Source organism: Panulirus ornatus, chromosome 13, assembly GCF_036320965.1.
Source record: "Panulirus ornatus isolate Po-2019 chromosome 13, ASM3632096v1, whole genome shotgun sequence".
NCBI lineage: Eukaryota > Metazoa > Arthropoda > Malacostraca > Decapoda > Palinuridae > Panulirus > Panulirus ornatus.
The window spans coordinates 10628700-10651129 of NC_092236.1; the positions used below are offsets into that span (position 1 = coordinate 10628700).

The 22430-nt window shown below is 43.5% G+C and overlaps 1 long non-coding RNA gene across 1 annotated transcript in view; it reads left to right on the forward strand.

Annotated features, from left to right (window-relative positions):
• Positions 1 to 786: 786 nt before the first annotated feature.
• Positions 787 to 22430, forward strand: part of LOC139752734 (uncharacterized) — a 270859-nt gene continuing 249215 nt past the window's right edge. The window contains exons 1-2 of the long non-coding RNA XR_011713570.1: positions 787 to 923; positions 11711 to 11746. This is a non-coding gene — a long non-coding RNA (uncharacterized lncRNA). The remainder of the gene's footprint in view (positions 924 to 11710; positions 11747 to 22430) is intronic.

The following is a 22430-nucleotide window of genomic DNA, read 5'->3' on the forward strand; positions in this document are numbered from 1 at the left end:
CCTTCCCTGAGAACTTTTTTTTTGAGGGAGTGTTACACACACAAACACACACACACACACACACACACACACACACACACACACACACACACACACACACACACACACAGTGCATTACATCTTAAAGGCTGTTACTCACGTGTAGAGTCTCTCGCCCCATATCTCTGCACATGGCTGGCTACACTGGCCGTTTGCGGTGAGAGATACAGACTCTGTGTGTGTGTGTGTGTGAATGTATAAAGGTTGCAAAAGATCGACTGCTAGCAATATACACAGTTGAAGGATGCATTGACGAAGGTATTATACATCTAGTACCTTTGAAGAAATGTGTTTAACCGCGAGATGTTGGTGGTGCTGCAGGAAGCAGTTGGCTGTTACTCTCGCCCTGAGTTTTAGATGTGGTGGAATACGTATCTCCTTCATGAAAGGTGTTTGACATAACGTTGGTGAGATCTACGTGCATGTCTCCCAGTAGGCAGACGGATGGAATTCGTGGGTCGTCCACCCTCGTTGCTGTGAGGGTAGAGAACCCGGCAATTTTAAGTGGAGGGAACGAAGGATTTCTAAGCGGCGGTCTTAGCCTGTTCCACACTAAGCGAAACACTTGTTGTGTCTGTCTCTCCTGTTATAGTTGTTCTGACGGCTGCGTGGTGTCTACCCCGAGGCCTCTACACTGTCAGAGTCTTTCAGTCGGTCCTCACTGGCGTCTCCGGAAGCCAACAGTCTCATGTTTAGATAGTTTCGTCGTAAATGCGAGTGTGTGTCAGCCTTTTGGAGACGGTGAAGCGGGAACTGAAATAAATGTTTCTTCTCTCTTGCTCTGCAGAAGTTCCCTGAGGATGGCAAAACGAGTGAACAACATAACGAGTGATGTTCCTCGTTAGTTGCGGATGGCCAGAAAACGATGGATATCACCAGCTGGGGTTAGTGATGTTATTTTTAGTATATTTTTTTGTGATAAGTAATACTAACAGAAGCCTTTGGCCGAGCTGCTGCTGAAGGTTGTAGGTGATGGTTGAACCACTGCGTCCTCGCCTCATGATTCTTTGATCATTGATTCGGGTCCAGTTCTTGGCTGGATCATGTGGGGACCACAATCAATTTTCTTATCATTGCTGAACCATTTTTCAATGTCAATGAAATTTGGGACACAGATGTCTTCCTACATGACCTACATGTGTCGATAGATTTGTATCGACCATTTGTAGGCTGAAGAGATAAAAAGTCACCGAAAGTAATCATTTTTTTTCATATGATATTCCATTGTTTCAATCTGTGATGAAATTCATTCCGTAACTCTTGCAAGCTCACATTGATTTTGATCGAGTCTTGCCGCGGAAGATATTTAGGGAGACATTGCATTCGTTCGTCAGCATTTGCCTTTCTGGTTGTGATATTTGTTTACTTCGTCTATTTGTGTTCCTGAGTGTTACATACGAGGGCTGTCCTCTTCCCCTGCTTACCAGCCGTGACTGTGTTCCAAAGCCTGTCACTTGCTTGGCTTACGCTTCCATTCTCTGTTATTGTTGTTTTTCTTAGAGCAGACGTGAAAGGTCATACCATTTTTTAGGACAAAAGAAGTAGTAACTTTCAACTGATCCGTTGCTCATCGCTATACAGAGCTGTTATAAACCACCTTGCGTTCCGCATTGGTCACACTCACTATCGCTGATTACGTTACCAATTAGTTGGCACTGAGCAACAATTATGAGACGTAATTCTTCGCTAGCGTGGATCTTACGAACGTGATTATATTCTATATAATCTTAAGATATTAATGTGCTGACCTCGGGGCTCTTGTGTGTGTGTGTGTGTGTGTGTAGGCGCGCCTGACGTGCACGGCCGACCTACCGTGGCCGCCGTCTTGGACACGCACACTGGACGCCTCTCTGTTCTGCCGTGAAGTGAGACCCTGGACCCGCTGCTGTGGGAAGGTGGTTGCTCCGCCGGGGCCATACTGCGATGAGGGCTTTGGGTTAAGGGCTTAATCCTGAGGGGGATGCTGGCTGTGAGGCATCATGGCTGAACCCGTGAATAAGATGATTCCTCCCCTTATTAAGCCACTGACCGGCTGTGATCAGGACCACCTAACAGGCAAGAATGAGATCAGTAATTATAAGTGGAAAAGGATCCTACGACACAGCTGCTGATCTCTACCCAAGCGATACTTACCCACAGCAGAGCCCACCTGGCTCCTCCTCACCAGAGCTGATAAACCTTAGAGGTGGAGGAAAACTTGGCGTCGTAAAGATGCAGTCACTTGCACTGGCTTGAACAACTCTGTCGTTATGCGACTGTATGAAAGCATTACCAAGAATTCTACCTGACGCATGGCTTGTATGAGTATTGTTCCACGTACCTGACCAGGACGGAAGTTATTGATTTATGATAGTTTCACATCTTTGAGTCGATAAACGACTCGCATAGAAATTGAATACAAATTTACAAAATTTTCCTAATTTGTTGTTATCTTTTAATGTGGTGTTTGTGACGTTGTGTGTGTTGTGTTGTGTGTGTGTGTGTGTGTGTGTGTGTGTGTGTGTGTGTGTGTATATATATATATATATATATATATATATATATATATATATATATATATATATATATATATATATGTGTGTGTGTGTGTGTGTGTGTGTGTGTGTGTGTGTGTGTGTGTGTGTGTGTTTATGAATATATTTCAGGTGGACTCCCTCTGTGTTATTCGTTCAGCTGTTCCGCAATCCTGGGGTCACTTTCTGTGTTTAACATTGTTTCTATCCCGATACAAACCCCGGGAGCCAAGGAGAGCTTTTGATGTTATCTGGTCTGACCGACCGCCACCTCTGCGGGTCATCTGGAGAGGATGCCCGCTGGCAGGACTTCCCTAAAGTCCGCATGACCTGCTACATGAAGATAAACCAATTATAAACTCTTAGTCTTCAGCACCTCGCCGCACACCCGACCAAGGAGCTATTAAGAACGACCAAATAGAAACCAAATCATATCCTAGTTAACTCAGCTCCTGCTTGACTGCGTTGTGTTCAGCAGAGTCAGAATCAGTTAGTGCCGGATCGGAATGGTTGGGAATCATTTTGCATGCCCTTCTGGACCAGGGAGGATAAAAAAAAAGACTGGCTCTCCGGCAAGGTCTTTCAAGGAGAGAGAGACGGTGCCCGGGGCGGCGGGATTCACTCTTCGCCCGGCTACCGTCGCCCTTTTTCAGTAAGGGTTAAAGGACGCCAGACATGTTGTAATGGTAGTGTGACGTAGATTTACTGACCAGTGGGATAACAGGTGAATGTTCTGTGGTGCGGCAGCATGTTGGCGAGGCACGAGAGTCGACAGCCCGCAACACAAGTTGTAGCTCTGTTCCACTGATAAGTGTCTGGAGTGGAGTAGTGTTTTACGGTGAGGAGTAGCGGTAGATGTGGATGATGTGGGAAGGAGCATTCGGAGTCCATAATGACCTGAGAGAGAGAATAATAGATGACGAAAGTGATAGACTGAGATTGGAGTGATTAGGATGATGAAGATGTATTTGATTATTTAACTAGGGACATGAATAACAATCGGATGGGTTGATGACGGAATGGTGACGAATGGATGATGATAGTGAGGAAGTTCTGAGTGTTTAGGGGGAGTCGTGATGGAAGATGAATAATTGGATGGGTTGGGAAGAGTTTGAGCCGAATGACGGGGAGGTAGTAATGAATGACTAGGTTGGAGGGGAAGTACTATATGCATGGGGCTGTAGGGAGGAAGTGATGAATAAATTAGGTAGTAGGATAAGGTTAATCAGTGACCAGCGTTATAGGGAGGAATCAGATGACAGACCTCGGCGGGAAGTAAGGAGTAAATTGATGGGAGTGAGATGATGAATAGCCAGGATGGTGAAGATAGACGGATAACTTATATAGAGTTAAAAGGAGGCATACTGAATCACCAGATATGGAGAAGGGAAGATGTTCGGTATGATGGTGAGGAAGTTCTAAGAAATGAATGATGTTTGGTATGTTTTGTATTTAGCCAGATGCCAGTCACATGATCCGTTGTGAGGCTGAAGATCAAGATAGTTTCTGAAGAAGAATTTCGTTGGAACTTTGAAATCTTGGCTTCATTCATCGAGAGTGGAAAGCTGGAAGCAGCGGGCTCATGAGGCGTGTAAGCAGTAGGCGGGAGAGGCAGAGGGTCGCAGTGTTGAGTGATGTCACTTGTGGCAGATAGGCTTAGGGGAAGGTAGGTTACCTAAATGAGTGTCCCTGCCGACAGAGTCTACGCTGGTCACTCTCGCGGAACAGACCTGTAGAGGGCGCCAACAAGGTAACGATTTCATGGTTGCGCTGCTTTGTCAGACCTACGTAGACCTACATCAGACGTAGCTTTATAAGGCCTACATGTGTTTGGTTCTATATCTCGAGGTCCACTGGATGGAGAGTAACACTGAGGTCTACGTAGTGCTTGATGGGATCTGAATAGTGTGTATATTGACGAGGTCTTCTTTGTAGGTCGACAGGCAGTCTTTGGTTTGATGAAGCTTCCAGTGTACGTACATGGTGAAGCTATCATGCTTGAAGTCTACGAGACGCATGATGCATGCTGGTCTCAAGCATCAGCTGGAAAGTACTGCAAGGGATTCATTTTGTACAAGAGATAAGTCTGGCATGAGACAAGTCAACATATTTCGAGTGTTTGGTCCCTTTACCCTTCTTCCTCCATCACTTCTCTTCGTTTAGTCGCTTTCCAACCGAATTCTGACGCAACAGACCACTAGGGCTATTTGTGATAATGGAAAGGAACAGAAATTTATGGATTGCTTTGGTCGGAGTAAAAAGACACAGATTTCTTAAGAGGAAGATCTGTATTTAAAGTTATACTTCAGCTAGAGAGGTGCAAATAATGCCAGTCGTGGATTTGAAGCGAAATGTTTATCGTCTGTGTATAAACGTATGTATGGATATGCTTTCAACAACTTTAATTGATAAATTATTCCATGATTTAGCAGAGTTGTTGAAGACAAAGTTCTTGGCCTCGTTCGAGGCAAAACATTTGCCCACAAGTTTATTAAAGTCTTGTATCTTCTCCCTCCATCACCTGTCTTCGTTTTTAACATTCAAACTCGATCCATCTGTCTTCACCCTCTTCGCACTAACTCATCCTCTTCTGTCCCCCTATCCTCCCTGTCGCTTTCTTCAGGTCATCTCACACCCATTCCATTGTGTGGTTTACAGCATGTCTTTGTCACGCAGTGATGAAAGCAGAGGAACTTTCTGGATATAGGGAAATATAAACAGTGGACTGTTCTATTACACGAATTGTTTTCTTTACCGAGAAATCCAAAGGAAAATGTTAATCTCACGTGGTGAAATTAATTGTAAGTAAAGTGATTTTTGAAATGGATGAGATATCAGTTGCAAGAAAGTTGCGGTGAAGAGAAATGTATTTGTTGTCGAGCGAAAGATTGCTTACAGTTTACCGCTACTCGTGAATTACGCTCGATCAGAAGACTCGAAAGAAAGTGTAGTTTAGAAAGACAAACGGCGAAATGGGTACACGAGGGAAGTAGCAAGGCATCAAAGAGCAGCACAAGTGGACATCCATGTAAACTAGTCTCAGATGAAACGGCACTAGCATGTTTCAATGGGGTGTTGTAATCCAAACATATATATATATATATATATATATATATATATATATATATATATATATATATATATATATATATATATATATAGGCTTAGGGTGTAATTGTGTGTGTACAAAGACGGTGTAAGCAATGTTCGTGTTTCATAAGGGTAAACAATTTAATAAAAAAAACATCATTGTAAAAAGAATATACATTTTTTTTATTGAACCATTACAGCACTCTCGACTGACGAAAAAAAATGAGAAGGAAAATGTACGTAAGATGAGAAACACTGACGTAGTGTGAAGAGTTACGAGACGATGAATAATTGTAATAAAGTAAGAAGTGGTACATACATCCCAGTGTCTCAAGACGGGTAACATGTATGAAATGTATCTCCGAGTAAATTCGCGTGTGCGGGAAATTAGATATATTTTCCCCCGGAGTTGCTGTGTACGTCAGGTCGGTAATTGAATATTTGACGAGATGCAGCAGAATGGAGAAAAAAAAAAAAGAGGTCATGCATAAAATCATTCGCAGTGTAGCGTGAGACCTTGAGAGGAAGGGACGATGGCTTCCCTGCCCACAGCATATGACCACATGTAATTAATGTGTCACTCTTCAACGAGGAATATCATTACAGGCAAAGTCAAGGTCTTTACCCCCGCGAGTACAAGTGATAAGCAAACCGGTAAATGTTGGAGATGATTTCCAACACTTCGCTGATGTGTTTGACGATATGGAAGGCTGTCTTCGGCCGACACATGCACTAGGCCTGGTTACCACAGTGTGTGTGTGTGTGTGTGTGTGTGTGTGTGTGTGTGTGTGTGTGTGTGTTGGGGGAAGCACCGACCTCTTAGAATGTAAAGGGAAGAACGTTGGTGCATAAGTCGTCAAATAAGTCGTGGGGAGTCTGAACACAGTTTTGAAGGACAGGTTATGGGGGTCATTAAGACTGATGGTGATGATGATTTGAAACTTGGCCGTGGTGACCACATTTGTCTGGAAGGTTAAGATTTTTGTGGAGATGCAGACATGACAAGATGAGGACGAGGAATAAGTAGATATATGCAAGGTGAATGGGGATGGGGAGGGAGAGGAACCTGCAAAGTAAGAAAAATAAGAGGATAATGAGAGATGATGTCTAGAAAGTATCGTGTGAAGATTAAGGAGTACCAAATGCGGGGTCATGTTTCTTTACTGAGGAGTCTAGCTAGATACGACAACTCATGTCCGTGATAAGACAGCCCATGTCCGTGGGAAACGCGTCCGTGATTCCCCATCACCTGCCATGCATTTGGTAAAGAAAGAAAGTTGCTTGTCAAAGAGCTACCAAACCAGATATTTACGTGCTAGATTATGACGTGAAACTTTTCAAGTGACAATCACAAGGACGCTTGATTAAATGAAACATCAGAGCGCTTTATGTGGCTCCAAGTCTGCAGACATCCGGCACGTTCACCAGCTGCCGTGACGGGTTTTCGCACCGGAGGAATAGAAAGAAATAACAGCGTAGTGTTTGAATGACTTTTTTGTATGATCATGTCATTATCATTACCTTGGTATATATATATGGATAGATAGATAGATAGATAGATGATTAGACATATGTATTGATATCAACGTTACCTTCTCTCCTCCCAAATAATGAAAAATGTGAAGCCAAAAATTTCCACCTGTTATTTGGGCTTTAGGCCTGTCGACTGCCAGGGTCATTAAGGCCGTCTCGTGTCAAGTTACAACGGCCGTAAGCCTGAAACACACGAATCTCCTCGCGTTCAAGCTGATTCACAGACTATATATATATATATATATATATATATATATATATATATATATATATATATATATATATATATATATATTTATGTGTGTGTGTGTGTGTGTGTGTGTGTGTGTGTGTGTGTGTGTGTGTGTGTGTGTGTGTGTGTATATATGCTGTGTGTGTGTGTGTGTGAGGACAGCCAAGGTCATTAAGGCCGTCAAAGTCGATGAAAAAAAGAACATGAACACCTTCAGATGTTCACCATGGTTGTAAGGCCACACGTGCCCCTACTACAGATGCGGCCCTTCCCTTTTCAAGTTGCTGGTCGGTTGACTGTGTGGGTTTTAGGCCTCTCGACTGACCTGAGCGTCAAAGATTGAATCACAAGAGTCGGAAAATCTTAATTAAACCCCATCTGATCAGGTGTTTAAGTTAATTCTAAGACACCACAAGATCCCGCTATATTTCTAGCCTGCCTTACGTGAGTTCGTTATTCGCCATTTGATATGCTTGAAGCGCAAATAATCAACCAATGCTTACAGAAATTTTCCGACATTTCTTTAGATATGCTTTTGCAGTCATTACGGGTGTATGTACCTCAGAGTGTTGTAGAGAATTAGAGATGGCTGTTCGATTTGAGAGATTTTATTTTCTCACACTCCTGATACTATTCGTTTTTTAGTTTAACATAGTTGTCTTTCAGAAATGAGAGTAGATAACAAAAAAAAAAAAAAGACTAGAACCAATCAGCGTAGCTCTGTTGAACCGTGTCATTCATGAACTTGTGGTTCATTGATGCCTCTGACACCCACAGCTCCAAGACAGCACTATACACGAACCATTTGATTACTACTAGTGGACTAAACCGAGTCTCATCACCTCCCTACTGGAAGCTGATCATCAACTGGTTGTGGTGATGTGTTACCATGGCGGTTACTGGCCGGGGCTCCAGCCTTGGCCTAGCTGGTCCAGCACACACACACACAGACTGGGTGTGCTAAGAGAGGGGCCTGGCCACCGAGACACCAGCACCGAGGATGGTGAGAGGATCAGGGCTGGGCCAACACACTTGCCCTAGATGTGTTGTGAGGGGCTGTGGTGTGGCTGTCCTCACAGTACCACTGTTATGAACGAATATGGTTTGCCCATATGTGAGTTTTGTATGGTGTTTGTGCTGGTGTATGGCTGCTGGCTTTTGCATTACAGCTGGGTCAACTGGGAACTTTATTATTTTCATCTACAATTACCTCAGTACCAGGTTCTGTGAAAGAGATCTAGTGTTACCGACGACCTCTTTCTAAAGGCTCATACAGACCGAGGCTGCTCTTCTTCTGTAGGCAGGGGAATGTGAACTCCAGTGGAGAGAAGTTCTGTGGTGATACTAAGCTCCCAGTGATACAGCCGAAGGTGAATGTTCACTTGCGGGTGAACCTCCTGCAGATGTAGTGAAGAGTAACCTTTGGCGAGGCTGTGTCATCGTCAGTCGCCAAAGAAAAAGAAAAGAGAAAAAGTTAGAACGGTCTTGTCAAAGAACTTCTCACATCATAGGAGTCCTCCTGTTCCCGGTGTTGAATGTATCGCTGTCTTGAAGCTGCAGGTATCGGAGGAGGAGGAATCTTGGAGCTCTGTAGTAATGATGATGAGAGAGAGAGAGAGAGAGAGAGAGAGAGAGAGAGAGAGAGAGAGAGAGAGAGAGAGAGAGAGAGAGAGAGAGAGAGAGAGAGAGAGAGAGAGAGAGAGAGGTCAGAGATATTGTTGTTGCATGACTGGAGGTTTCCTCAAAATGAGGAGCTTAAAACGTATGTGGTGAATGTGACGGTGGAGAGGGTATTGTGCAAGTCATGTTTGTATCCTGGTTGTTACTAATTAACGTCGGTGGAATTGCTGAATCATCACCATATTGTGACACAGGCAGGGATACGTCTGCCTGTGATAACACTCATGCTCTCCCCTGAACCAAGTGTATACTTTCTCATGAATTATTCAGAAGTTATCATTTTCCACACACTATTTGTGGAGTCTTGTACGTATATCTTTCATAAGCATTTTGCGGTCGATTTTGTTAACATTCTGTTCTTGATCTTGTGCATCGTATCATTCTGAACAGAAGAATCTTGAGGATTTCTTAATCATACACTGTATTTTCCCGTTGTGTCTCTGTAGTAAAAAGGAAGATGCGGTCATAAAGAGGGTAAGACCTGTAGACGAGTTCCTGATGAGTGTAGTAGGACAGCCGTGTGGCTTGGGGGGGATGGAGAGGATTAGGGCACCAGCAAGACTATGTATCCTCATTAAGACCCCAGTAAGTCTGTCACTCCAAGATTGTCCGTCGTCACTGTGGCCCCAGCAAGACTTCATGACGGAGACACCAGTTCACTCTGGGGCGGTATCAGGACTCACCAGTGGAGTCCCCTACCAAAACTCGCAGCTCAGCCTAAGGTGCCCTCACGAATTGAGGCTCACACAAAAACACTGCAAGATACTCTCACTGGTGCTCGTCAAGCGCGGGTGTGCTGCTGCTCCTGTGGATGAGCCATGCGCCTAACGCGAACATAGGCGCTGGCGGTTTCGCTCTTGATCAGTATTCTGCCCGGAAAAACTCAGTCTAGTTTTTATATTTTGTCATTATGATGAGCAGTAGCACCGAGGCAGAAATGGTGTGGGAGTATTGTTATTACGTGCATCATCTTGACTCAGCCATGCGAACTGAGAGAGACCATCATCAGGAGACGTGTAAGTTTACTTAACGGGACACCAGTTGCAATGTTCATCGTTCTTGTTACCATGACTCGGCAGCCTATGCCAGTCTCCTTTCATTTATTGACATTGACAGTCGTCACTTAAATGAATTATTTTTGCTCTTGATAAAAAAAAACTTTCTTTTTTTTTTGCCATGATTTTAAGATTCCCAGAATGAGTTTAAAGATGCATGTAGGTAGATTCTATCCAGTGTATAGTGAGCGTTTGTAAGGACAGCAACGAAAACAATGAAAGGTTAAAGTGATGGACAAATATATACGCTTGCAAAACTGTTTGAAAATGTTAATTGTTAAAGTTATCATGCGGAACGGAAGGATCATCTGGGTAAAGGTCTACCAGACCGGCCGGAAAGCACCCCCCACCTCACACACACACACACACACACACACACACACACACACACACACACACACACACACACACACACAAGCACTAACCTTAGGACTGGCTGTATCAACATGAACTCCTCTCGCGCGAGACGCCTTCTGCTCCCTCAGCTACGACGAGGTCGAGTGTCCCGGCTGACGTCGCACTCTGAGGGTGATTGTGTCTGTGGTTATGACAGTGAGGGTGAGACTGTTTCTTGGTGAAGGGGAGGGTGAGGGGTGAGTGTTGGCTCCTCATGAATACTGTGAGAGTTTGGCTCGCGAGCGGTAGGGTGAGGTCTGTCATCACCCACTCAGACTGTAAGTTTGGTACCTAGTGATCACTATGCTTGATGTATTATTGTTATCATTATTATTATTATTATCATTATTATTATTATTATTAATATTATTATTATTATTGTTATTATTATTATTATTGTTATTATTATTATTATTATTATTATTATTATTATTATTATTATTATTATTATTATTTTCTTTCTTTTTTTTCTTTTAAACTATTCGCCATTTCCCGCGTTAGCGAGGTAGCGTTAGGAACAGAGGACTGGGCCTTTTTTGGAATATCCTTACCTGGCCCCCTCTGTTCCTTCTTTTGGAAAATTAAAAAAAAAAAAAACGAGAGAGGAGGATTTCCAGCCCCCCGCTCCCTCCCCTTTTAGTCGCCTTCTACGACACGCAGGGAATACATGGGAAGTATTCTTAATCCCCTATCCCCAGGGATAATTATCATTATTATTAATATTATTATTACCATCATCGTCCGCGGTCAGAGGACCTACCCGCCCAAGACGAGCTCACTTTATTACTCCTCGAAACTTGTAGGAAATGAAACACGACAAGTTCCCAAGTGCACTTTCGTGTAATCATCACATCATCAGGGGAGATGCAAGAAAGAAATATAACAGTCTGTTGATATACAACGAAGAGACGTAGCTAGGACTCTGTTTGGTAAACAAGTGACTGCCCGGATATATATACATATATATATATATATATATATATATATATATATATATATATATATATATATATATATATATATATATATTGATAATAATGATTATCTGTTTATTCATTTTCCTATTTTTCTGCATGGTTGCATATACATTATCAAGTAGCAGCATGCAAATTACATGTCTGTTAGTGTCATCCCTGCAGCTAGTCATTATGATGTATTATTTTCCGTTGCAGGAACTTTCTCTTCCCAAGGCTCCTGGCCAGCTTAAGGTAAGTGCGTCTCAAGTCTTCATGTCTGCAGTAAGGTAAGTAGATGCTTCTTCTTTTTTTTTTTTTTTTAGACATATTCAACACAGCACGAGTTCAGTCCATAAGCTCAATATAGTCTGAGAACTGACTCTGGCTATCATAGTTACTACAATTTTTTTTTTTTTTTTTTTGCCCCGAAAGAGAGAAGAGCTGAGAAAGACGTTGTTATTTCGTAGGTCACTTGTAGTTCGTGGAACACTCTTGTTCTGGGGTGGCTCTCGTCCCTTCCTTCTCGTAGACATGATCGCCAATCAAGAGATGTTGGAAAATTCATGACAGGTCGTCAATTTTTTTTTCTTCGCTGCGTCCCATTGGCATTGCGGCACGCAAGTGTCTGGCGATGGCGGTGCAAGTTAATCTCATCGTATTAAACATTTGCCTCATTCACCTCTGAGGGGTTAGTGCAGTGTTGTCATAGAGAGGTGATGGAAGATCTGCGGGTCACTGTAGGGCTGATATATGCATAGATCTTCTTCGCGAGTCAGAATACGAAATTCATCTGTTCATGTAGTTGGTTGCTTTTATCATTTGCCGTGGCATAGTTCTTAGCCAGTGACTCCGGCCACGTCGATTTCACCTCAGACTTGGAATACAAAGGTAGACTGAGGCGTCCCGCAAGTCATGGTGAACTGTTGACCAGAGTCTGTCGTGCCGACTCAAACCAGCGCGTTCATCGGTCATGTAGGAAGGTATTCCTCCTCCTCCTTCTACAGACAAGCTGTACTGAGTGCGGAAGTCTTCTGATTATATGATAGTCCATCACAAAGACTTCCACGTACACTTGTCGCGTTTTCACGGTGGTGTGTTGTGTTAAAAGCTTGTTCCGTGAAATCACTCAAGTTCGCGGAGGGCATGATCTTGCTGATCCTGTCGTATTCGTGGTTAACTCGTAACCCGACGACACATGTTTACGACTGTCGCACAGTAAATTTTGATCTGTTGTGAAAAGTAGCCGATGAGAGCAGATTACCTGTCCTCTCTTACATTCAAGGATGATACAGGACGGTCCTGCAGCTTGAGGTGTGTACACATCAGACTGGCAGTCAGTTTCTCCAGCTCTTATTCATTGCATCAAACATTTCCTCAGACTTTATATATATATATATATATATATATATATATATATATATATATATATATATATATATATATATATATATATATATATATATATATTTCTTATTACCATCATCCACAGTGGCGTTCTAGGTGGGCATTAAACCAGGATCTTATCATCCATGTCAAATGTATGATGAGAATATTTCCAGACCATCAGTAAGTCTCGTCGTGAACCGATGGGTCAACATTACTTCTGAAAGTGAAAGAAGACTGGAAATGATCCTCCTCCTCCTCCTCCTCCTCCTCCTCCTCCTCCTCCTCCTCCTTCTCCCTCCCTCCCTCCCTCCCGCGTTACAGGAGCCACGAAGGCAATTGTCATGAAGACAAACATGCTTTGCTGAATTTTCCTCCTCATCCTCTCACTGGCCGCTTGGAGAAAGGCGTAAAGAATAAGTGGCATGACCTGTGTGGGGATCTGGTAGATGAATGTAAATGGTTTATGCAGATGGCGTCTGCTTCGGCTCCAGCTCTTCATCCGTGGGCAAAAGGACAACAGTGCCGTCAGACCAAGACATGTGTGTATAACCTGGAGTACCTGATCTTTTGGTGTTGCTGTCACACTTGAACGAGTAGTTTTTGGAAGTCCTCGGTCAGTTAGCAACACCTGTGCCCAAGTCTTGCATTACGGAGGGATTTCCTCTGATGGTGAACGCGATAAAGTGAACGTGAAAGTGACCCTCTACGGTGTATAGGGTCATTTTCAGTCGTCATGACAGTGTATCGTCTACACTTGTCATGACGGCTGCCTTTTAACATATTTTCCTGTGTTCTTGTTTCTTTGTTACAGATAACGCTTATGTGCATCCAACAACTTATTACAAATAAGTTTCTCTCTCTCTCTCTCTCTCTCTCTCTCTCTCTCTCTCTCTCTCTCTCTCTCTCTCTCTCTCTCTCTCTGTATATATAATGTTGATGAAAATAATGATTATATATATATATATATATATATATATATATATATATATATATATATATATATATATATATATATATATATATATATATACACGAACAAAGTGCATATGAACGCGCACCTTCATAGAACATACAAACCTCCAACAGCCAGGATCGGCTGTTACACAAGGGTCCCGGGTTCGATCCTGGCTGCTGGAGGTTAGTATGTTCTATGGTATATATATATATATATATATATATATATATATATATATATATATATATATATATATATATATATATATATATATATATATATATATATACATATATATATAGCGTGTGTGTATGTATATATATAATCACACACAAACACCATTGAGCAAGAAGGGCCACGGTGAAAACATTTACTTCTTGCCCTCCTCTGACGTTCATACTGCCTTGCTAGCGTCGCCCATTCTAAGATGTTCATCAATGATTCATTTAGCGGTGTTCATGTTTGATCATCTCCAGGTTTCTCTGACTGCGTCTGCCGTGCTTGTTCTCCTCCTCAGTCGCTGTTTGGTCAGATCATAAACGAAGGTCGTGTCAACAACACCCACAGTTTCCCCAGCCTCATCACTAACAACATTATAATCTCTCTTAACAACAGTTTCCTGGGCAGGTTCTCCATTTTCTTTTCTTTTTTTTTTGGTTTAAGCAATTTTGTTAGGATCGAAAACAATGAATTTCGTCAACACAGCGAAGGCCGTGGTTATTAGCATCACGAACAGCTTTTCCTTTCTATATCTTTAACAACATTTAGGTTAACGTCATCACCAAAAGAATATATTCTTCAGTGTCACCAACAACAAATTGTTACAAATTAGTTGACACTGACAACTATTCTCAGCAAAATGATCTTTTAAGCCGACAACTTTTTCTCAAGATCTTAACTTAGTAATTAATGAACAGCTTTTGTTAACCTCAAGCACGGTTAGTTTTTTTCAGCAGCATCAGCTGTGGTGATAAGCAAGGACAAATTGCAGGGAAAGGAAGATAAGATCGTGTAAACACTTCTTTTTCTTTCTTTCATACTATTCGCCATTTCCCGCGTCAGCGAGGTAGCGTTAAGAACAAAGGACTGGGCCTTTGAGGGAATATCCTCACCTGGCCCTCTTCTCTGCTCCTTCTTTTGAAAAAAACAAAACAAAACACATGTATATAAAAAATCACGTGACATGCTTATGATGAAGTGGACAGCTTCGGGGACACTTGCGGGATGCTTTGAAACCTTCACACAATGTTTTCGTGGAAGTTGTTTGCTTGTGGTGAAGGGATGTTAAGGGAAGAACCCGTCAGGTACCCTCCCTCCGTCGGGCTCCAGAGGATGGCTCTCGGCCACTGACGCTTGATGCCAACCTTCCTGTTTGAAGTTGCCTGTTTGTAGCCTAGGATGGGTGACGGGTGCAGGAAGCGTGGCAGCGTAGATGGCTCTGGACATTGCAGTAGTGGAAGCTTTAGATATGGTCAGTGAGGTGATTCCAAAAGAACAGAGGGATTTGTAAACACGAATGAGAGCAGGGAGTGCTTGAATGACAGATTATGAAGCGGGGCCTAACAGTGAGAGACAATAAAGCTAAGATATTGTTTGTTGGGTAGAGGAAATACAATATGGTGAGGATACTACGTTATACGATGAAAGTGTGAGGATGGACGTGTTGCTTAACACCGGGTGAAGATTTTGCAAGGGACCGGTGTGGTCGGAAGATGACGCTGAAGAAGAGTTAGTTTCATCCACTTCAGACTTAGGAAACGTCATCAACTTGCTTAGTGCCACACAACCACGTTATTATATATATATATATATATATATATATATATATATATATATATATATATATATATATATATATATATATATATATATATATATATATATATATATATATATGATACACACACACATACATTTATACCCTAGCCAAAGCCACGTACCCAATTACTGACTATCCCTTAGGGGAGGACGAACAGCTGGGTTGACAGTGAACCAAATGCCGCACTCAGGATTCCAGCCTGAGAGCTCGACCCCGGGCGGCCCGTAAATACATCGTGGTCAGCACCGCTAATAGCCATACCTCGAAGGTTATGAGTCACTTGTGTTATTTGTACACTGTAAACAGACAGCATAAGTGGAGTATAAGGACGTTAGTCACATGGTGTCAAGTTCCATCCCACATGCTCTATGTACTCGACCATAACACGCACAGTGTTGGTTCTCCTCGGAACGTCTTCTAGCCCAGAGTACAGCAGCCATCGTCAAGAGTACAGCAGCCATCGTCAAGAGTACAGCAGCCATCGTCAAGAGTACAGCAGCCATCGTCAAGAGTACAGTAGCCATCGTCAAGAGTACAGCAGCCATCGTCAAGAGTACAGCAGCCATCGTCAAGAGTACAGCAGCCATCGTCAAGAGTACAGTAGCCATCGTCAAGAGTACAGCAGCCATCGTCAAGAGTACAGCAGCCATCGTCAAGAGTACAGTAGCCATCGTCAAGAGTACAGTAGTCATCGTCAAGAGTACAGTAGCCATCGTCAAGAGTACAGTAGCCATCGCCCAGAGTACAATAGCCATCGTCAAGAGTACAGTAGCCATCGTCAAGAGTACAGTAGCCATCGTCAAGAGTACAGTAGCCATCGTCAAGAGTACAGTAGCCATCGTCAAGAGTACAGTAGCCATCGTCAAGAGTACAGCAGCCATCGTCAAGAGTACAGTAGCCATCGTCAAGAGTACAGTAGCCATCGTCAAGAGGACAGTAGCCGTCACTTTGCTGAACATCTAGCGTCTAAGGTAGTGTAGCCACAGCACCTCCCCTGTCTCATATTACCGGTTATCTCTGACACGCCAGTCACCTTCAGGCGTCAGTGGAGTTTGACAAGCGGCTCGTCTCTTTCGGCTGGGTAATGAGCCTTTCACCTGTCACTTCTTAAACGGGAGTGCTGCTCGGTTATTGATTGCATTTTATGACGGGAAATTATGCATGGAGGATTTCCTTCATGTGTGTGACGACGCTAAATAATTAGAGAAAAAAAAAAGCTCATGAATGTCTGTTTGGTTCTGAGGTACGTAAGGAGTCAGCTCAACCTGTGACGAAGCAGAATGTCACTTCCTTACTAAGCTTTATCAAGATGAACTCTTTCATACTCGTATATGCTGTTACTTCTTCAGGGGCAGTGGAAGGTGGAGGTAAAGCTGGGAGAGTAGGAGAAGGGAGAGAAGGTGGTGGTGGTGAGGAGGAGGAGACTGGGGAGAAACGTGTATATAGGAAGTAAGGTGAGGACTCTGGGAAGACCCAGTGCCTCAGAGGTCGGTGTCCTCGCCTCTTTGCACGGTTGCCAACGCTGCTATGCAACCAACCCTCCGGCTGCCTCGCATTTCCCTACAACCGAACCGTAAAGTTTGACATTCACAGAAGCTCTCACATGTTTCGTCTCATTCAGAAAGACGTCTTTTAAGATGATTGCGTCTTCCGTAAACGTTTGTGCTCACATAATGGGACAACAAATGTCACAAATGGTCTTTTCTAACATTGTTTAAGGTGGGTCAGGAGTGATGTTAAGAGACGCTTACTGAGAAGCGCTTGTCAAGAGCGACTTGGTTGAGGACACTGGACACGTAACGGAGGGCACATTGCCAGGGACTTGTAGTAAGAGGCACGTACTGGAGACAAGGAGCGTGAGGCATGCAGCCAGAGACTTAGCGAGGGAAGGGTCAGCAACAAGACAGCTTGAAGGCCCAGGAACCTGGTAGCACCTTGAGTTGGTTGCTGAAGTTCCTGTGCTCGTGTTTTCATCTCGTCAGTGAATAGATCAGAGTCACTTTATTTTCCAAGTGAATGGTTGTAGGATACTTCATAATGGTCACTTTAAGGTCATCAGTTTGTGGCACATTGCACTGTTATACTGACGTTATTATCCTGCCTGCTGGTCAGTCTGTAACAGTATGTTGAACCGAACGATCATGCTATCACTAAAAAATTACATCGAACCGGTTACGTTGGCCTGATTGTAAATGATTTACAGATGATATTGAAATTTCATGAAAGTCTGCCAATAAAAAGATTGTCGTAAGTGGTTCAAGTTTTACTGCTGTAAGTAATGGAAATTATTGTTTCATTCGCCTCTCGAGATGTTAATGAACTTTCCATTTGATATTAGGTGAATCAAAAGAGAATATACGCGTTGTAGACAATCATAGGAAAATAATAACCTGCCTCCATCCTCTTTACTCACCGAAAAAGAAACGTGAACTCTCCAATATTCTCAAAGTCTTCTGTGTACTATGAGGAGGAATATAAAATGAATTTGGTAAAATTGGAGGTTGTGAGTGTGATGGATGTATTGGCTGCCACAACAGAAGGCCAGTTGTATCCTCGTGGCGTCTGCTTGAGCCGTAGAAGGAGTTAGTTCACTGTTCTGTAGAACAGTGAGGAGGAGCCGGCAAGCTGCAGCAGGTTCCTTCCCATAACATTCTCTCGGGTCGCACCGACGCGTCTCCAGCCGCCGTTGAGCAACCCACATTACCTGGAGCTTAACAGTAGGGATGCCATTGTGTGGGACGGTGAGGATACTTGTGTTCATGTAAATTATCTGCTAGACTTTCTCTCAGCATTGTTTGTAGAATAGGTAGTAGTCACTCGTACTGTGAGAATGCGGGGAATGTTCGTATTAGACATTTTTTTCCTTAAAACAGCGTTAAATTTTCGCTTTCAGTGACCGCTAGATCAATAATTGTCAGGTGATGTTTTTCTTAAAATGCTTCCGAAGAGTCGGAAAACCTCTGCTGCTAGGCTGACATAGGCTTAGAACAATAGGTTTTTATGGAGGTGTTAGTGGCTTCCCCAGCTGGTGGTGGTGAGGCTCAGCCTCCACGTACCTCCTGCCACAGCAGGAGGCCTCACTTGGCACGTCACGGCGGTAGGCCTACTGCGGCCACAGTGACGCTGATCGCCAAGGTTTTCGAGCCCTCATTTCACTTTCGACTTGGGACATTGCAAAAGTCGCCGTCATGTTATGACGTGAACCTCTTTTTTGTTTTACACCATTTTCAAACAAGACGTTGGTCGTATCACCTTAATCTGACGGCAAGAACCCTCATGAAACAAGAATGAGTTATGTGACCAACGGAGTGGAATCTACACGCGAAGGATCTGTACTGAAGGCGTTATAAGGACAGCATTCTCGGCAGCGAGCGTTTAGTAGCGCGCACGGTTTCTCCAACATCAGGCCTGCAGCATTGGATGTTTGGGTCTGCCAACATCACTGATAAACTGTGGTTTTGTTAAGGAAGGCATGAACTCGAACATCACTGACTTAGATCAAAATAATCACACCGCCTCTATAATCTTTGCTGATCCTCTTGACGTTGCTCTCAAGACCCTCCGCCGACGGAGATCGGTAAGAGGTCAAAACAGTTGTCTGAGAAACAGAATGTTCATTGAACCTCATTTCTTTTCTTTTTTTTTATTAAATGAAATACCCATCACACGGAGAAGGGAAGATAGTCACGCGGAGCACGATTCCCCATCAGACCACGAGGACGCTGCTAGACGAGCAGTTAAGTATTAAACTTTACGACCGGGACAGAGCATTCTTCTTCTCCATTACTCGTGGTTGTCCATTCTCTTTCCTCCCTTCAGATTTTTCCTTTAGCTCCCTCATAATAAGCCTTGGCCTTCATCATGGCAGCTTCCCTTTCATCGTTCCTTGAGGGATATCCTTGAGTTGATCACCTTGGATGATATGTCCTTTGCAGTTCTTCTTCCTTGCCAGAATCGTTCATATCAACATCAATTTTGCTCCTCCATGCACAGCCTTTAGGACTTGTTTTGATTCCTTTTTCTTGTCCTCCCTGCCCACTTCTCACCCTTTCCCACACCTGTAACTCAGAGACCTGTATCCGACCAGTGCCTTCACTGGTCATCGTTCACGTCTGGGATCCATACAGAGCTGCACCTCACATCAGCGTGTTTCTTTTCCAATGCTCAAGTTCTTCATTAGTAACTCTTCCCTCGTTGTGTAGACTTCGGTTGCCCTCCCGACTCCTTTATCTCACCTCTTCACATCTTCCATCGTTTGTGCACAGGACGCTCGAGTGCCTGAACTTGTTCACTTGTTCTGCTCTTTTGCTGGCAATTATTGTGATTACTTTTCTTTCCCTGAAGTTCGCGTCATCGTTGGCCTCCTTCTGTTTATTTGCGAGTTGCAAGTCCTTTAAGTTACGTTCTTTAGACTACATTAACTTCAGCAGACCGGGTTCTGTAATGGCTGTTATCCAGGTTCCCAACCAAACACTTCGCGCGTCCGTCAGCTGCTGTCCTCATGCCCACGATTCCTTTCTCCACCTCAGTCATCATCTCAATGTACGCTCAAGGAAGTGATAGGGAGAGAGTTTAGAAATCCTCTCCAACACCCCCAGTCGCAAATTACTCTCTGCCTTCCTGATCGCTGCGTCGTGGTCCACGCGTAGCCAGCTGATTGGCTTTTTGCTTCGCCACTCGACACCGCTTCAGCGTCTCCATCAACTTCACCCTTTTGAGATCTCAGTCTTTCCCCAAGTCTCCGAAAAACTCATATAACTAAATGTTTGCTGGTGTGTATATATATATATATATATATATATATATATATATATATATATATATATATATATATATATATATATATATATATATATATATATATATATAACCCCAGGATCGTTTTTACGGGGCTCGTTCAGCTTCAATGCTGCGTTACAGTAAGAAGCAGCAAAACGATGGGCTCCTATGGAGGGATGAGTTCTTCGACAAAATTGTTCTTCGTTTTATCCACTGGCACTACCTCGCCAAGCCGACTTTTCACTTGCGGCGTGACTACATGCACGTGGAGTACGCCAGGATTCTGACTTTGAAAATGAAGTATTTGTCGATACAAAATAAATCTGATTTATGCAAGAGCAAATTTTCCAGTCTGGTGGGGCACATCCCTGGCTGGTGTTCATTTGGTCATCACACTGGAGGAGAATGATATCTTCCCTGCCGTACCGTGCCCAGGGCTCCTGCCCAGGTATGTGGCAGAGGTCTTCGGCAGATCACTTCCAGACACTCGGGTGTAACCCATGGCCATGATGACCCAGCCTTTGATCTGACCTAAGGGGTCAGGTCATGTGTTGGACGATCTTGGCGTGGTTACCGTATTGATATGATCATTAGATTTGACCCAAAGTGGAAGTAGGAAGTCCTCGTCTTGATCTCTTTAACGAAGGTACTGCCAGCAGCTACTTCATGCGACCCCCGAGCGTCATGTTGTCGCACTCAAGGGTCGTAATGATTGTGAACAAAGCGGGGGAGGGAGAGGTGTGTGTGCTCTGGAGTCCACCAGACCTGCTGCCAAGAAAGAGTTTCAGTGAGGAAAAAAAAGAAAAAAAGGAGAAGCAATTGTGAAAGTGCAAAACCAGTTTTTGATGACACCCCGTTCCTCCTACGCCCTGACCACCCCCCTCCATGCACAGCCCCCAACTTATCATGACCTGCGTCGGCCGGGTCACGGGTGCGGGCGTGGAGGTGGAGCGAGAGCGGCATCCATCCTCCCCCTCAACTGCATTTTTTTTCTTCCTGTGAAGTGTCGCCTCTCACGCTGTGGTTGGCGGAGCATCTCTCCTGCCTGAGGCTCTGAGGATGATCCTGCTTAATGCTGGTTCTTTAGCAAGATATTAAAAGTTATTTGTGTGTGTGTGTCTTTTGTAGGTATGTCTGGTTGGCATATATGTAAATGTTGTCGGAATTCAGTACTTTACTGTGTCTGTGTGTAGATTGTGTAATATTAATATGTGGGGGTAAGTGTAAATTTTGTAATTTTGATATGTGAAGGTAAATAGGTCTAAATGTAAATAGTTGAATTGGTATACGCACATTTTTAAGTGTTGAAAGTATAATTATCATCTATACATATGCATGTGCATAGCCATGACAGGAATGAGTGTTTTCTGTTCGTGTTTAAATACTTTCTGTGTGTATATGTAAGTCCTGGAGACATATGTGGAGTTGCTGAAGGGTTTGTGTGTCGATATTGCCTTTGTTTGTTGTTGCTGGAGTTGGTAGAATGTTGTAAGACTGTACTTGTTTCTGATATGTTCACATAAACACTTCTGTATGTCTGTGTTTGACCTAACGTTTCAATGTGTTTGTATGTGTGCAATGACTTATTTGTCCTGGACGGGGAGGGAGGTCTATTTTCATGGGGCCCCATATCCTGAACTATGTGTTTGTTTGTGTGTGTGTGTGTGTGTGTGTGTGTGTGTGTGTGTGTGTGTGTGTGTGTGTGTTGTTGTTGTTGTTGTTATTGTTGTTGACGGGTAGCCACCAGTGACCGAGGGTCAATATATTGCCCCTGATTTATGATCGTATCACCGGCTGTTTTTCTTTCACTTTCTCCTCCTTCACTTTCCTTTCCACTCCTGCTTTTAAGTCCTCCTCCTCCTCCTCCTCCTCCTCCTCCTCCTCCTCCTCCTCCTCCTCCTCCTCCTCCTCCTCCTCCTCCTCCTCCTCTCTCTTTCGCATGTTTACTTTGTTTGGGGCAGGAGGAACGATTAGAGAATGAGTGAGAGACATAAAGG